Source organism: Carcharhinus amblyrhynchos, chromosome 22, assembly GCF_965287045.1.
Source record: "Carcharhinus amblyrhynchos chromosome 22, sCarAmb.v2.hapA, whole genome shotgun sequence".
Taxonomy (NCBI): Eukaryota; Metazoa; Chordata; class Chondrichthyes; order Carcharhiniformes; family Carcharhinidae; genus Carcharhinus; species Carcharhinus amblyrhynchos.
The window spans coordinates 21,077,466-21,091,536 of NC_137345.1; the positions used below are offsets into that span (position 1 = coordinate 21,077,466).

The window sequence follows — 14,071 nt, forward strand, 5'->3', positions numbered from 1 at the left end:
GAGTTGGCCAATGCAGTGTGTTGCACTCCTGAATTTGGGCTGATTATTTGTGTGGGGGGCGGGGGGCTTTGGTGGTGGTGGTTAGTTGTTTCCATCTTCAAACTAAGATGGAAGTTTGATGCGTACTCAAATCAACACTGCCCCCTCACTGGGCAACCTACTTGCACACAAGCATTGTGAGCACTCTACACTAACCCTAATGCTCCAGGAAACATGTTGCAGTGCATGAGCTCAGATCGTTCCAGGGTGAGTGCTCAAGCCTGTACGTTCATTTGTTTTAAAAGCAAATTACTGCAGAATCTGAAACCAAAAGACAAAATGCTGGAAAATCTCAGCAGGTCTGGCACCATCTGTAAGGAAAGATGAGAGCTAACGGTGAGTCCAGATGACCCTTCGTAGCTTTGACAAAGTCACTTGGGCTAGAAATGTCAGCTCTTTTCTCGCCTTACAGATGCTGCCAGACCTGGTGAGATTTTCCACCATTTTCTCTTTTGGTCATTTGTTTTGACAGCCAGAATAAGGTAGTTGGCTCTTGGCTGCACCCTTGCAAGTGCCAACCCACAGAAGGGAGTCACGAAGGCTGAGTGAACAGGCCAGGAGGAGCGGCACCTGCAGCAATGGAGGGGCTTGGGGCAGTTGAATTGCAAGAAAAAGGCAAGAGGATCACATCTTGTCATCTGCACGGTCATCCTAAACTCCTCCTCGGCAAGATTAAATAATTAATCTCATTGATCTCAAGATTAATCTCAAACCTCCAGGCACGGGATGAGCAAGCAGTGATTGTGAAAGACTGCAACAGGATGCAGATGAGGGGTAAAGATGGGGCAGATGCAGTTCAATACAGAAAAATGTGAAGTGATAGATTTTGCAAGAATAGGTAAAGAAAATATAAATTCCAAAAATGTAACATGCTAAATAAGGCAGATGAATCTAAATGTGTAAATCTATAAATTCTTATCAAAATGGATCACAAGTACACATGGTCATAAAAATAAACAAATCCTTGTTCAGGTAGTACAGAATACAAGAAAAAGGAGGTTATATTGGAGTTTTACAGGATCATAATTCAGACTGCACTTTAAATTACTGTGTGGTTTTGAGCATCCACAAATAGAAAACGATATAAATGCAATAGAAAAGGTGCATTGTGGGTTCACCAATGAAGAACATGCAGGCAGAGTGAGGAAGAAAAACTTGAGCTTTGAAGACCTGCTTCTGACCCCCAATTTTCTATGAAATTTGCCAAGTCCAGCCTGGAGGCAAATTCAAGGCCGATGTTAGTTGAACCCAACTCATTAACTTGGCACAAGCCTGCTGCTGTTCATGGTGACCAGAACTTGGGGCCTAGTTAGTTTCTGAATGAAAAGTCAAAAATTGGTTTTACTAACTGGCTGCATTACTTGACATTTAAATAATTTTTGTTAATTACACATTTTTAAAAGATCAATTTGTTTTGATATTGATATTTTAAAAATTGCTCAGCATATTATTTGTTTTCTTCATACCCTAACTTCATTTTTTTAAATTCTGTTCAGTATTGTGCCAAGCCAGATCTCAGACAGCTGCTGCTGAGTTTCTTGCAGAAGGGGAAGGAAGAGGTCACAAGAATGGAGTGCTTTTTGTAGGACTTGCCAAAGGGGTTATCTTTGCTCCAATAGAAATGGAAAGTGTTGGAAACATTCAGCACATCTGGCATCATCTGTGCAGAAAGAGTTCAGAGACCCTTCACCAGAACCAGTGCAGATTGTGGACCTGAAGCACTGACCGTTTCTCTCTTCACAGATGCAGTCTAGCCCGAACATTTCTAGCATTCTTTATTTATATTTTGGATTTCTAGCCTTTCAGTACTTTGCTCTCCTATGTTCCAAGCTGGGCATTTCTTTCGAATTAAAAATCAGAAAATATTTATCTCTCAATGCAAGCCTTGCTCCTCTGTTAAGAGTGCCAATTTGTATGAATAGAAATCGCACACTATTGTAGGCAAATTCAGTGGTCCTAATTTACTGGTAGGTTTTATCATTTTTAAACTTGAAATTGAAACCAGAGTCATGCACCAATAAAATACAACACTGTTTGCTCAAGATATTCTCAGTTGTATATGAGATTGTTTGCAGTGTTTGTAAGGTTCAAGTCTTTTGGATGTTGCTGCCCAGATATTGCACAGGGCCAGATTCAAATAGAGCTGACTATATAATATGAATGACCAAGTTGTGTGGAATTGTCTGATAAAGCCATATTGCTGTAACGTATATCAAACTGAAACTTGAGCTTTCAATGGGATTTATAAATAGAGGCATGAGAGCATTAAAACCAATAAGTTTTGTTAAACCTCTATAACTCATCCCACCAGCTTTTCAGCAAACTATTAATTGCAACCAAATAAAAACTTACAAGAATTTTGTGCTGTGATTAATCACTATTATTGAACAATTAAAAGTTAAGAATCTTCTCCATCTTCCATGCACTTTTACCTGCTTAATTGCATATAAAGTACCAGGTTATCAATTTGCAGCATTCTCGCCTTTGGGATAGAAGACAGTCTACTCAGTACAGAAAGGGCTAGATTAATATTTATAACTTTCCTTTTTATACAAAGAGCTGACTGCTCTACAGGGGGAATTAGGGGAAAGCAAGTAAAACAGGAGGGGAAATATTAGAATGAAAAATGATTTTGGCCATGTTTCTGAAAGTGAAGGGGAATAGCAAGGGGGGGGGGGTGCAAAATCTTGCTAGGGAAAGAGTTCTGTTGGTTTCAAATGTTCTCTGCCATTCTTCATTTACAAGCATAGATAGCGCAAAGTACGCAGGCTATTAGGTTTGAGAGAGAATATAGATGACCCCTTTAAAAACAAAACACGCAGTAACTGAATAAAAAGGTCAGATGAAAAATCCCAGCCAATTTTCCCCTCAAAAACCCTGTAACTGCACTTCAACTGCCTCAAGCTAACCATGACAAATTGAGACTAGACAATTTTTCCATACAAGTAATTTTCTGGGCATTTGCCATTGATAACAGGTTTCCATTGACTGACTTGAGAACTTTTTTGGCAGGGACCTGGAAGGCTGTAATGATTTTTTATTTCTTGGTGAAGGAAAGGCAAATTCAAACATGAATTTTTTTGTGGCTTTAGAAAAAAGATGATGTGTCAACATAAAATGATGCAACCAGTTTATTTGAAAAAAAAACTCCTGTCTCAACAGATAGGCTCAAGTCCTGAAATGAAGCCAAATATATAGTCTGACCTAGTTTTTAAGGAACTGAGTTTAGAATATTAAAGACAGTGTTAGTTATTTTAAACAAGCAATATAATAGTAAATCTGCAATAACTATATTTTGCTTAAGCAATATAGTTTATTGAAAATTCCTATTAATTCTAAACTGATCAAATGCAGTTGACTTTACAAAACTAGAAAAAGGTACAGAGTATTTAGTTTACATAATTAAAAGAGGAGATCAAAGATCCAGATCATCAGTAATCAACATTTCAATGCTCTCATTTTAAGGAGCTTTTAATGGGCGAGTAGAGGGAAAGTATAAATCCAAATTGAAAAATTGTTTTGCTTCCGAGGGAATTTCTCAGTGCATCATTCCAACAGTTATACTTAATGCTTCCCTTCCTGCAACACAATTACTAGAACATAAACCATGTCATCACATTAATGGAAGCGCAAGGTAAGAACAGAAATACCACAGCAATACTTGCCTTCTTTGCTCCTGCCAAAATTAGCTTACATTGGAACATTAAATCTCAGGTCATTGTTCACTTCAAAGCTAAACTGCAAAGTCATCCATGTCAATCAGGGGCCAGAACAGAGGACTCACAAATGCTCCCGTGTGGCAACCTGCTCCTTGTCCAATGGACCACATTCACAAGAGTCAGGAGCTGTATATTCAAGCTCCATCGCACAGCACGCAATTAAGCTAACATTTTAATGCATTACTGGGGAGTGCTGCTGCACTGTAGAGGTGTCATCGTTTGAAGCAGACATTAAACTGATGCCACATTAGACATGCATAATAGACCTTATTGCACTTTGAAGATCAGCACAGCAATTTTTTCCAGCGTTCCTGGCTCAAAGAAGTTTAGCGAGACTGATACTGGCTGTGTTTCTCCACTTATAACATTTTGGCTATATTTCAGTACTTTGGGACATTTTGAAGTCATTATGATGCTACAGAATTGCAAAGTCCTTCAGCAACTACAAATCAATAACAAAGGCAATGGGAAAAACAAGTCATTTTGGTCAGGACTGATCCACCATTCAATTAGATCAAAGCTGATTTTCTACCAGAATTCCATTTTCCCACATTAGCCCCACATCCCTTGATGTCTTAAATATCGAGAAATCTATCAGTCTTGACTACCTCAGTGACTGAGCCACCACAGTCGTTGAGGGTAGAGAATTCCAAATGTTCACCATGCAAAGAAATTTCTCCTCATTCCAGGTTTAAACGGTCTCCTCTTATTTTGAGACTGTTTTCACTGGTTCTAGACAATGTCCACTGCACCTATCCTCACCACAATCCCAGCCAGGGAAAACATCTTTCTCAGCATTACCTTTTGAGTCCTGTAAGTATTTTGTACCCCACTAGTCACAGCCTGCCAAACTGAAAACAGCCAGTTTATTCAGCCTTTCTTTTTACCAATTCTCAATCCATACCAACATATTATGCTCGATCCCATGTGCTCCGATTTCACTCACCGACCTGTGAGACCTTATCGAAAGCTTAAAAATCAAAATACACCACTTCCACTGGTTCCCACTTATCTATTCAGCTAGGTTACATCCTCAAAGCTCCAACAGGTTTGTCAAATATAAATGCCCTTTTATAAATACAATCATAACACAGCTCATCACTGACATGCATGTTAAATTTAATGCCAGAAGTTTGCTTCTTCACTGGTCCTGATCAGGTAAATGGTCACAGCAAATAGCAATTGAGATGTGGGACCATTTTGAATCTAGATTTAAATTTACATTTAAGAAAATAATCAATTACCACATTGGCATTTATTCAATTGTTTCCAGATAAACTTTCCAAAAAAAAAAGAATGGCAGCAAACTAACTTTGCTACATTTCCCATCTGGCCAAATTTGTCTACGGTGCCCTTTAATATTACTGCCCCAAAATATTATATCAGCCATGATTTGATGGGAAGCATTCTTGCCTCAAGTCACAGAGTTCCAACTTCAATCCAGGGCCTGAACGCAAAACTCAAAGCTGACACTCAATGAAGTCAGGTGTCATCTTTCAAATAAGATGTTAAAACAAGGCCTCACCTGACTGCTTGGGTGGATGCAAGGGATCCCATGACACTATTTTGAAGACCAGGAGAGTTATCCCGTTGTTCTGGCCAATATTTGTCCCTTGATCCCTTTCACAAACCATCATCTGTTCAAGAGTTTGCTATGTGCAATTTGGCTGCCACTTTTCCGACATTACAATGGTGATGATATTTTTAAAAGTAATTCAGTGTTTTAAAAGTGCTTTGAGGTGTCCAGTTGTCAAAGAAAAGTGTTTAAATGCAGGTCTTGTTTTCTTTCAAGAATTTTAATTGCGTTCCAGTCACGAATTCAAGCTAACCTTCTACAAAAAGGTTAGAAAGTAAATCACAGATATAACTGAGGATATATTCTTAATTCTTTTGTTTATAAGTCAGTCAAACTAGCAGTGGGGACATTTCTTTCATTTGCTCCCAATACATGTTCTGCAGAAAATGATTTTGCTGCAATCCCTGAAATGTACATGGGGTTGGAGCCATCACCACCAAAACCCATCTTCAAGCATATTGAAAACAGTTTTGTTTCTGAAAGGAATTTTATACACACACAGACACATACCTGGGCACGTGTTGTTGAGATTCTCAACAATTTTTATGTAAATAATTGTGCATCAAGAAAAATTTAGCCCAACATATTTGATTGATCTGGATTAGTGCAAGCAGCGTAACACCAACATTGACATTAAAAAAACAGTTAACTGTGAAGATAATTATAACAAGTTCAGGATGACGAGTTAACTTGGCTCAAAGATAAATGAAATTTGGTTATGGAGAAAAAGGAATCATACCCAAAAGTTAGTTTTAAAAGCAATAAAGGGTGACACCTAAGAGTGTTAAATATATGTGAATCAAGAGAACTAATAATGAAGTTGTAAATCAAAACACAATCTTAAGTTTTATAAATTGCAAAGAATACAAAAGGCAAAATAAAAAATTCTAAATCCAAACATACCATTGGTTAGACAACGTATGGTTCTGCTACCTAATGATGGCAATGCTATGGGGATGGTGCAGAATAAATTCTTTAGATAACACTACAGATGGCAGACAATAAGACGACAGCCTGGGTTCTGAAAAGCTGATAGGATGGTAGTATTCCAAATTAAAATTTGGAAAAAGCAAATAAGGAAATGCTTCCACTGTTTGATCAAAAGGGCATAAATTTAAAATCACCCACTGGAACAAAGATTAGAAGTCTCTTTTTTTAAGAATGCAGAAGATTGTTTAGACGCGGAAGAGTCCACCAAAAGTAACAGCAGGTGAAACTATAAAGAAGGGAAGTGACAAACAGATTAAAATTATAAACAGGTAAACAGAAAGCAAATGGGACTAAGGAGATAACACTTTCAGGGAGGCAGCACTGGTTAGAAAGTCTTGTAAAATGCCATGATAGTGATTTTTTTCAAAAAGTACAATCAACGAGGCATAAAAAGAATAACTAGAATGTTTATGCAATAGCAAACTGTCCCAATTTTTCTAGTGATCCTGTTTTTCAGTCTAGGTTTCAGTCCTGTAGCCAAAACTTACCTGATCTGTTAAATGCAACCTTGTTCCTTAAATAACTTGCACAAGCACCCTTGGGCCAGTTTACAGATACTGCATTTAAGGAAAGCAGTCAGCCAGAAAACCGCATAAATGCAAAACTAAAATAAAACATTTTTGACTCGTCCCATTACTGTACTGAGAATGCTATTTATGAAGATATCAATGGTAAGCCACATCATTAGAGCACACTTCCAAATGTGTTTTGAATTATTTTTGATTGGTGAGTTTTAAATTCTCAGAACAAAGGTGTTAAAAAAAAAAGCACCCTACTTCTCATTTCAATCAGGTAGTCTCAGCTTCCAGCAACTCGGTCTTCAAGCCTTCACTGAGAAGCTATGTAAGCAAATGTCAAGGTGAATATTTTTTGGTGGTTATTTCTTCAAGATGACCATTCCATTCAAATTTTACACAACTGTCACAAATAGAAACCGGGTTCTTTAGCTTTACTTTGTATAATGCTAAACCGGTCATGTGATGATTGTCTCTTTAAGGGCAACACAAGGCCATTTTTTAAAGATATGCACAGTAACAGCCTCAATGTAAAAAAAATTAAATCTTCAATATCTGGATGCTTTAAAAAAATCATGATACCTTAATAATAGATAGATAGTATCCACAGAGTTTTCGCTGTGCAGATAAAGGAGGAAAAAGGAGGGTGGTGAGTGAATGGAATCAGCTGCCGTCAGTGGTGGTAGAGGCGAACTCGCTGGGGTCTTTTAAAAGACTTCTGGGTGAGTATATGGGGTTTTATGGGATTGGGGGTTATAGATAGGTGTTGATGTGATCGGCGCAACTCGTGGGCCGAAGGGCCTGTTTGTGCTGTAGTGTTCTATGTTCTAATATTTAGAAATGACAAGCTTGGTCACACTAGGTCCTAATTCCAGATAACAGGTACATCTAGCTAGAATTCCAACTATGAGTACGTTTCAGCTGCTCTCCCCATCTTCCACCACACCATTTTTGCCTTCTTCAAATATCCCCAATGATAAGGGAAATTAGCAAGTTAGTACAAAAGACAAGGCTGAAGCTGTTGCAGCTATCTTCAGCCAGAAGTGCTGAATCCAACCAGCCAATTACCACCTCTACTTCAATCAACAACAAACGTTGACGGAAGGTGTCATCAACACCTAGTTACTGGCATAACCTGCCACTGAGTTTGGGTTCTGCCAGGGACACTCAGCCTTGATTCAAACATTGACAAAGGAGTTGAACTCAAGAGGACGGGTAAAGCATTTGCCCTTGATGTTACGGCAGCATTCGACAGTGTGGCATCAAGAAGCTCAGGCAAAATTGAAGTCAATTGGAATTAGGGTAATATCCCATTTGTTAAAGTCATACGTGGCACAAAGGAAACTGGCTGTGGTAGGAAATCATCTCAGTCCAACAGCATCACTGCAGAAGCTCCTCACGTTAGCGTCCTAGGCCCAACCATATTTACTGAAGGAAATTATGTTCACGCACATCAAGGGTTAGACAACATTTAGACTTGGACAAATAAATGGAAATTAACATTCACATCAGGCAAGTACTGACCAATGACCGTTTCTAACAAGAAAATATCCAACCACCTCCCCATGACATTCTTCAGTATTACTGTTGTTGAATCTCCCACTTTTAATATCCTGGGGGCTATCAGTGACCAGATACTAAACTGGATCAGCCATATAAATATTGTGGTTACAAGACCAGGTAATAGGCTGAGAATTCCAGAACAAGTAACTCACCTCACCTCCCCAAAGCCTGTCCCCCAGCTACAAGGCACAAAGTGGTAGCATGATGGAATGCTCTCCACTTGCCTGGATGAACACAGCTCTAATAACAAAAACAGCTACACTATCCAGGACAAAGCAGTCTGCTTGATCACCAGCCCATCCATCACACAAGTGGCAGCAGTGCAGTCCATACGTAAAATGCATTGCAGCAACCTGCAAAGCTTCATTCAATAGCACTTTCCAAACTCTTAATCTCTATCACCTGGAAGGATAAGGGTAGTGTATGCATGGGAAGACTATCATCTACAAATCCTTCTCCAAGCCACCCACACCATTAGAACTTGGAATTATATCACCATTCCTTTACTGTTGTTGGGTCAAAAACCTGAGATATTCTCCCAACAGCACTATGGGTGTTCCCAAACCATGTGGCCTGCAGTGCTTTAAGAATGTAACTCACCACATCCTTCTCAATTAGGGATTGGCTGCAACATCTGGCCTTGCCAGCGATGCCCACATCCCATGGGAGCATAAAAAGTCTCAGCAACACTGCATGCAAGCCTCTCCGTCTTCCTACCGACCATGACTGAAGTTATTTTAGTTTTCAGCTAATCACATTATTTCTAAAAACAAGGGTCAGTAAAAGACCACGTTCATATGATTAACTATAGCAACAGCTTCGGGTTACTTGCATTACATACACTTTCTGAAATTAAATGTAGAAATAGTAAGGTCAGGCACATTTCCCATCAAAGTTATTGTTTCACTGGTAATAGTTTAAATGCCTAAAAAGTTTCTCCATTCCATCTGTAGCAACAAGTTACTGATCCAAGTTCTATCCACATCTGAATAAGTGGAATTAAAAACTAGTAAGCCAACATTTGAAGAGCTTTTCTAAAATTCAACAACTTATAGTAGCCTAAGAAAATTACACATTGGATAACGGTATTTAGCTAGAACATCAGTAGCAGCAAAAATATTTCAGAGTTTAAGGAATGTTCACTAAATTTGTGTCTATCGTGACTCACTCCATGCATTCGCTTATCTAAAGTGACTGATACAGGCTACTTTGCATTTACACAAAAACTGAAGAATGGGGCATGCAAATTGACTAATGGAATAGACTACAATATTGTCAAACATTTTTGTTTCCAAAATGCACTCAAATACACTGGAGAAAGCTGAGAATGTTATGTTCAACTAAGATGCTAGTCATTTAAAAATATATATATAAAAATATACGAAAAGTGGTTATACCCAAGGTGCAAGTAGATAGATGTGTAACCACAGGCCATCAGTGCAGGAATTCCCATGGCTAAACAGCTGATGTAGGGAGGGAGGGTTTCAGATATCTGGACCATTGGGATCTCTTCTGGGGCAGGTTGGGCCTGTACAAAAAGAACAGCTTGCATCCAAACTGGAAGGGCATAAATATTCTGGTTGGGAAGTTTGCTTGTGTCACACTGGAGGATTAAAACTAGTTTGGCAGGGGGGTGGGAACCAAAGCAAAAGGTGAATTAACTGAAGAGGAGCCAGACAGTAGGGCCAGTAAGACTCAAAGTGCAGGCAGGATGTGGTTGCTAATCAGAGAGAACTGAAGTAGTGCATTTGTTTCAATGCAAGAAGTCTAACAGTTAAGGCAGATGAACTTGAGTTTGGATTAGTACTTGGAACTTGAGGTCGTTGTTATTACAGAAACATGGTTAAAGGAAGGACAGGATTGGCAGCTTAACATCCCAAGATACAGATTATTTCAGATGAGATAGAAGGGGATGTAAAGAGGAGTGGGGGAGTTGCACCACCAGTTAAGGAGAATATCACTGTGGGAGGACACCTTGGAGGGCTCACACAGCAAGGCAATATGAGTAAAGCTCAGGAACAGGAAGTATAGTCACAATACTGGTGACTTACAATAGGCTGCCCAACTGCCAGCAGGAGATAGAGCAACAGATATGTAGGCAGATTTTGGCAAGGTATAAAAGTAACAGGGTTATGATGATGGAGATTTTAACTTCCCCTATATTGACTGAGATTCACAGTGCTAGGGGCTTGGATGGGGCAGAATTTGTAAGGAGGATCCAGTAGGGTTTCTTGAAACAGTATGTAGATAGTCCAACTAGGGAAGAGGACCTGGTATTCAGGAATGAGCTCAGCCAGGTGGTTGACATTTCAGTAGGGCAGCAGTTCAGGAACAGAATCCACAATTCAGTAAGCTTCAAGGTACTAATGGATAAAGATAAGTGTAGTCCTCAAGTTAAGATGCTAAAATGGGGCAAGTTAATTACAACAATATTAGGCAGGAACTGAAGAATGTAGATTGGGGGCTGATGTTTGAGGGCAAATCAACATCTGGCATATAGGCGGCTTTCAAATGCAAGTTGATAAGGATTCAAGACCAACTCACTCCTGTAAGGATGAATGATAAGTATGACAAGTTTTGGGAACTTGGATAACGAGAGATATTACGAGCCTAGTCAAAAAAAGGAAGCATTTGTCAAGGCTAGGAACACACAAAGCAAGTGGAAAGAAACTTAAGCAAGGAGCAAGGGTCTAAAAGGAATCTTGAAAAATCATTGGCCAGCATGATTAAGGATGATGCCAAAGCTTTTTATGCATATATAAAGATCAAGAGGGTAACCAGGGAGAGGCATGGCCCACTCAAGAACAGGGGAGGGAGGAAATCTGTGTGTGGAGCCAGAGGAAACAGGAGAGGTATTAAATCAGTACTTTGCATCAGTATTCACCAAAGAGAAGGACGAATGACGAGTCTGGGGAAGGGTGTGTAAATAGTTTGAGTCATGTTGAGGTCAAAAAGTTGGTGGTATTGGGGTTCTTGAGAAATATCAAGGTAGACATCGCTCCAGGGCCTGATGGGATATACTCCAGAATACTGAGAGAGAGAGACAAGAGAGGAAATTGCAGAGGCTTTAAGAGAAATCTTTGTATCCTCACCGGCTACAGGGGAATTATGATGTAGAGATGCTGGCGTTGGACTGGGGTAAACACAGTAAGAAGTCTCACAACTCCAGGTTGAAGTCCAACCAGTTTATTTGAAAGTAATCCTACAAACTTCAAATAAACTGGTTGGACTCTAACCTAGTGTTGAGACTTCTTACAGAGGAGTTCCCAGAGGATTAGGAATAGCCAATGTTATTCCTTTGTTTAAGGAGGGTAGCAAGAATAATCCAGGTAATTACAGGCCAATGAACCTTGCATCAGCGGTAAGGAAATTATTGGAGAGGATTCTTTGAAACAGGATTTACTCCCACTTGGAAATAAGTGGACATATTAGCAAGAGGCAACATGATTTTGTGAAGGGGTGGTCGTCTCTCTCATGGGCTTCAGCAAGGTCTTTGACAAGGTCCCTCATGGCAAGTTGGTGAAGACGGTGAAGTCACATGGGATCACAGATGAGCTGGCAAGGTGGATACAGAACTGGCTCAGTCATAAGAGTAGCAGTGGAAGGGTGTGTTTCTAAATGGAGGGCTGTGACAAGTGGCGTTACTCAGGGATCAGTGCTGGGATCTTGGCTGTTTGTAATATATGTATACAAATGACTTGGAGGAAAATATAACTGTTTTGGTTAGAGAGTTTGCGGATGACACAAAGGTTGATGGATTTGCGGATAGCAATGGAGGCTAGAGGATCAGTTGGAGACTTGGGCAGAGAAATGGCACATGGGAGTTTAATCTGGACAAACGTGAGGTAATGCATTTTGGAAGGTCTAATACACTGTTAATGGCTCTGCCGTGTACTGAGTATTGATAGGCAGAGGGATCTGGGTGTACAGGTACACAGACTACTGATAATAACACAGCTGGAGAGGTAGTCAAGAAGTCATACGGCATGCTTGCCTTCAGTGGCAGGAGTTTAAAAATTGGCAAATCATGTTGCAGCTTTAGTTAGGCCACACTGGGAATACTGTGTTCAATTCTGGTCACCACACTACCAGAAGGATGTGGAGGCTTTGGAGAGGGTACTGAAAAGATTTACCAGGACGTTGCCTGGTATGGAAGGCATGAACTATGAGGAGACGTTGGAGAAACTTGATTTGTCCTCATTGGAACGACAGAGATCGAGAGACGACCTGACAGAAGTCTATAAGATTATGAGAGGCATGGACAGGGTGGATAGCCAGAAGTGTTTTCCCCAGGGTGGAAGAGTCAATTACTAGGGGGCATTGTATAAAAAGATGCAAAGGGCAAGGTTTAAAAGATATGTACGAGGCCAGTTTTTTTTTTCCAAAACAGGTGGTGGTGGGGTGGCTGCAATGCTCTGCCAGGGAAGGTAGTGGAAGCAGATACGATAGTGACTTTTAACAGACATCTTGACAAATAGATAATAGGATGGGAATGGAGAGATACAGTCAGAGGTTTACAGCGTGGAAACAGGCCCTTTGGCCCAACTTGTCCATGCTGCCCTTTGTTTTAAACCCCTAAGCTCATTCCATGTTTGGCCTATATCCCTCTATAACCATCTTACCCATGTAACTAAATGCTTTTTAAAAGACAGAATTGTACCTGCCTCTACTACTACCTCTGACAGTTCGTTCCACTCACTCACTACCCTCTGTGTAAAAATTGGCCCTCTGGGCCATTTTGTATCTCTCCCCTCTCACCTTAAACCAATTCATCTAGTTTTAGACTCCCCTACCTTTGGGGAAAGATATTGACCATCTAGCTGATCTACATCTGCCATTATTTTATAGACTTCCATCAGATCACCCCCAAAGCCTCCTACGCTCCAGAGAAAAATTCCCAGTCTATCCAGCCCCTCCTTATAACTGAAGCCATCAAGTCCCAATAGCATCCTAGCAAATCTTTTCTGCACTCTCTCTAGTTTAATAATATCCTTTCTATAATTAGGGTGACAAGAACTGTACACAGTATTCCAAGTGTGGCCTCACCAACATCTTGTACAACTTCAACAAGATGTTCCATCTCCTGAATTCAAAGTTCTGAATAATGAAACCAAGCATGCTGAATGCCTTCTTCACCACTCTGTCCACCTGTGATTCCACTTTCAAGGAGCTATGAACCTGTACCCCTAGATCTCTGTTCTATAACTCTCCCCAATACCCTACCATTAAGTGACTAAGGCCTGCCCTGGTTCAATCTATCAAAATGCATCACCTTGCATTTTTGTAAATTAAACTCCATCTGCCATTTGTCAGTGCAATTGATCAAGATCCCATTGGAGTCTTAGATAATCTTCCTCACTGTCCACTTTGCCACCTATCTTGGTGTCATCTGCAAACTTACTAAACATGCCTACTAAATTCTAATCCAAATCATTAATATAAATAACATAACAGTGGACCCAGCACTGACCCCTGAGGCTTCTGTCATCAAGCCAATTTTGTATCCTCGCCTCGAATCCCGTGAGATTTAACCTTATGCAACAACCTATGTGGCACCTTGTCAAAGGCCTTGCTAAAGTCCACGTAGACAACATCAAATGCACTGCCCTCATCTATCTTCTTGGTTACCCCTTCAAAAAACTCCAAATTTGACAGACATGGTTTTCCGC

The 14,071-nt window shown here is 40.0% G+C and overlaps 1 protein-coding gene across 1 annotated transcript in view; it reads right to left on the minus strand.

Moving 5' to 3' along the window:
• LOC145356989 (SRSF protein kinase 1-like) overlaps positions 1-14,071 on the minus strand; it is a 76,551-nt gene that overhangs the window by 44,610 nt on the left and 17,870 nt on the right. The gene's annotated exons all lie outside the window — the stretch shown is intronic.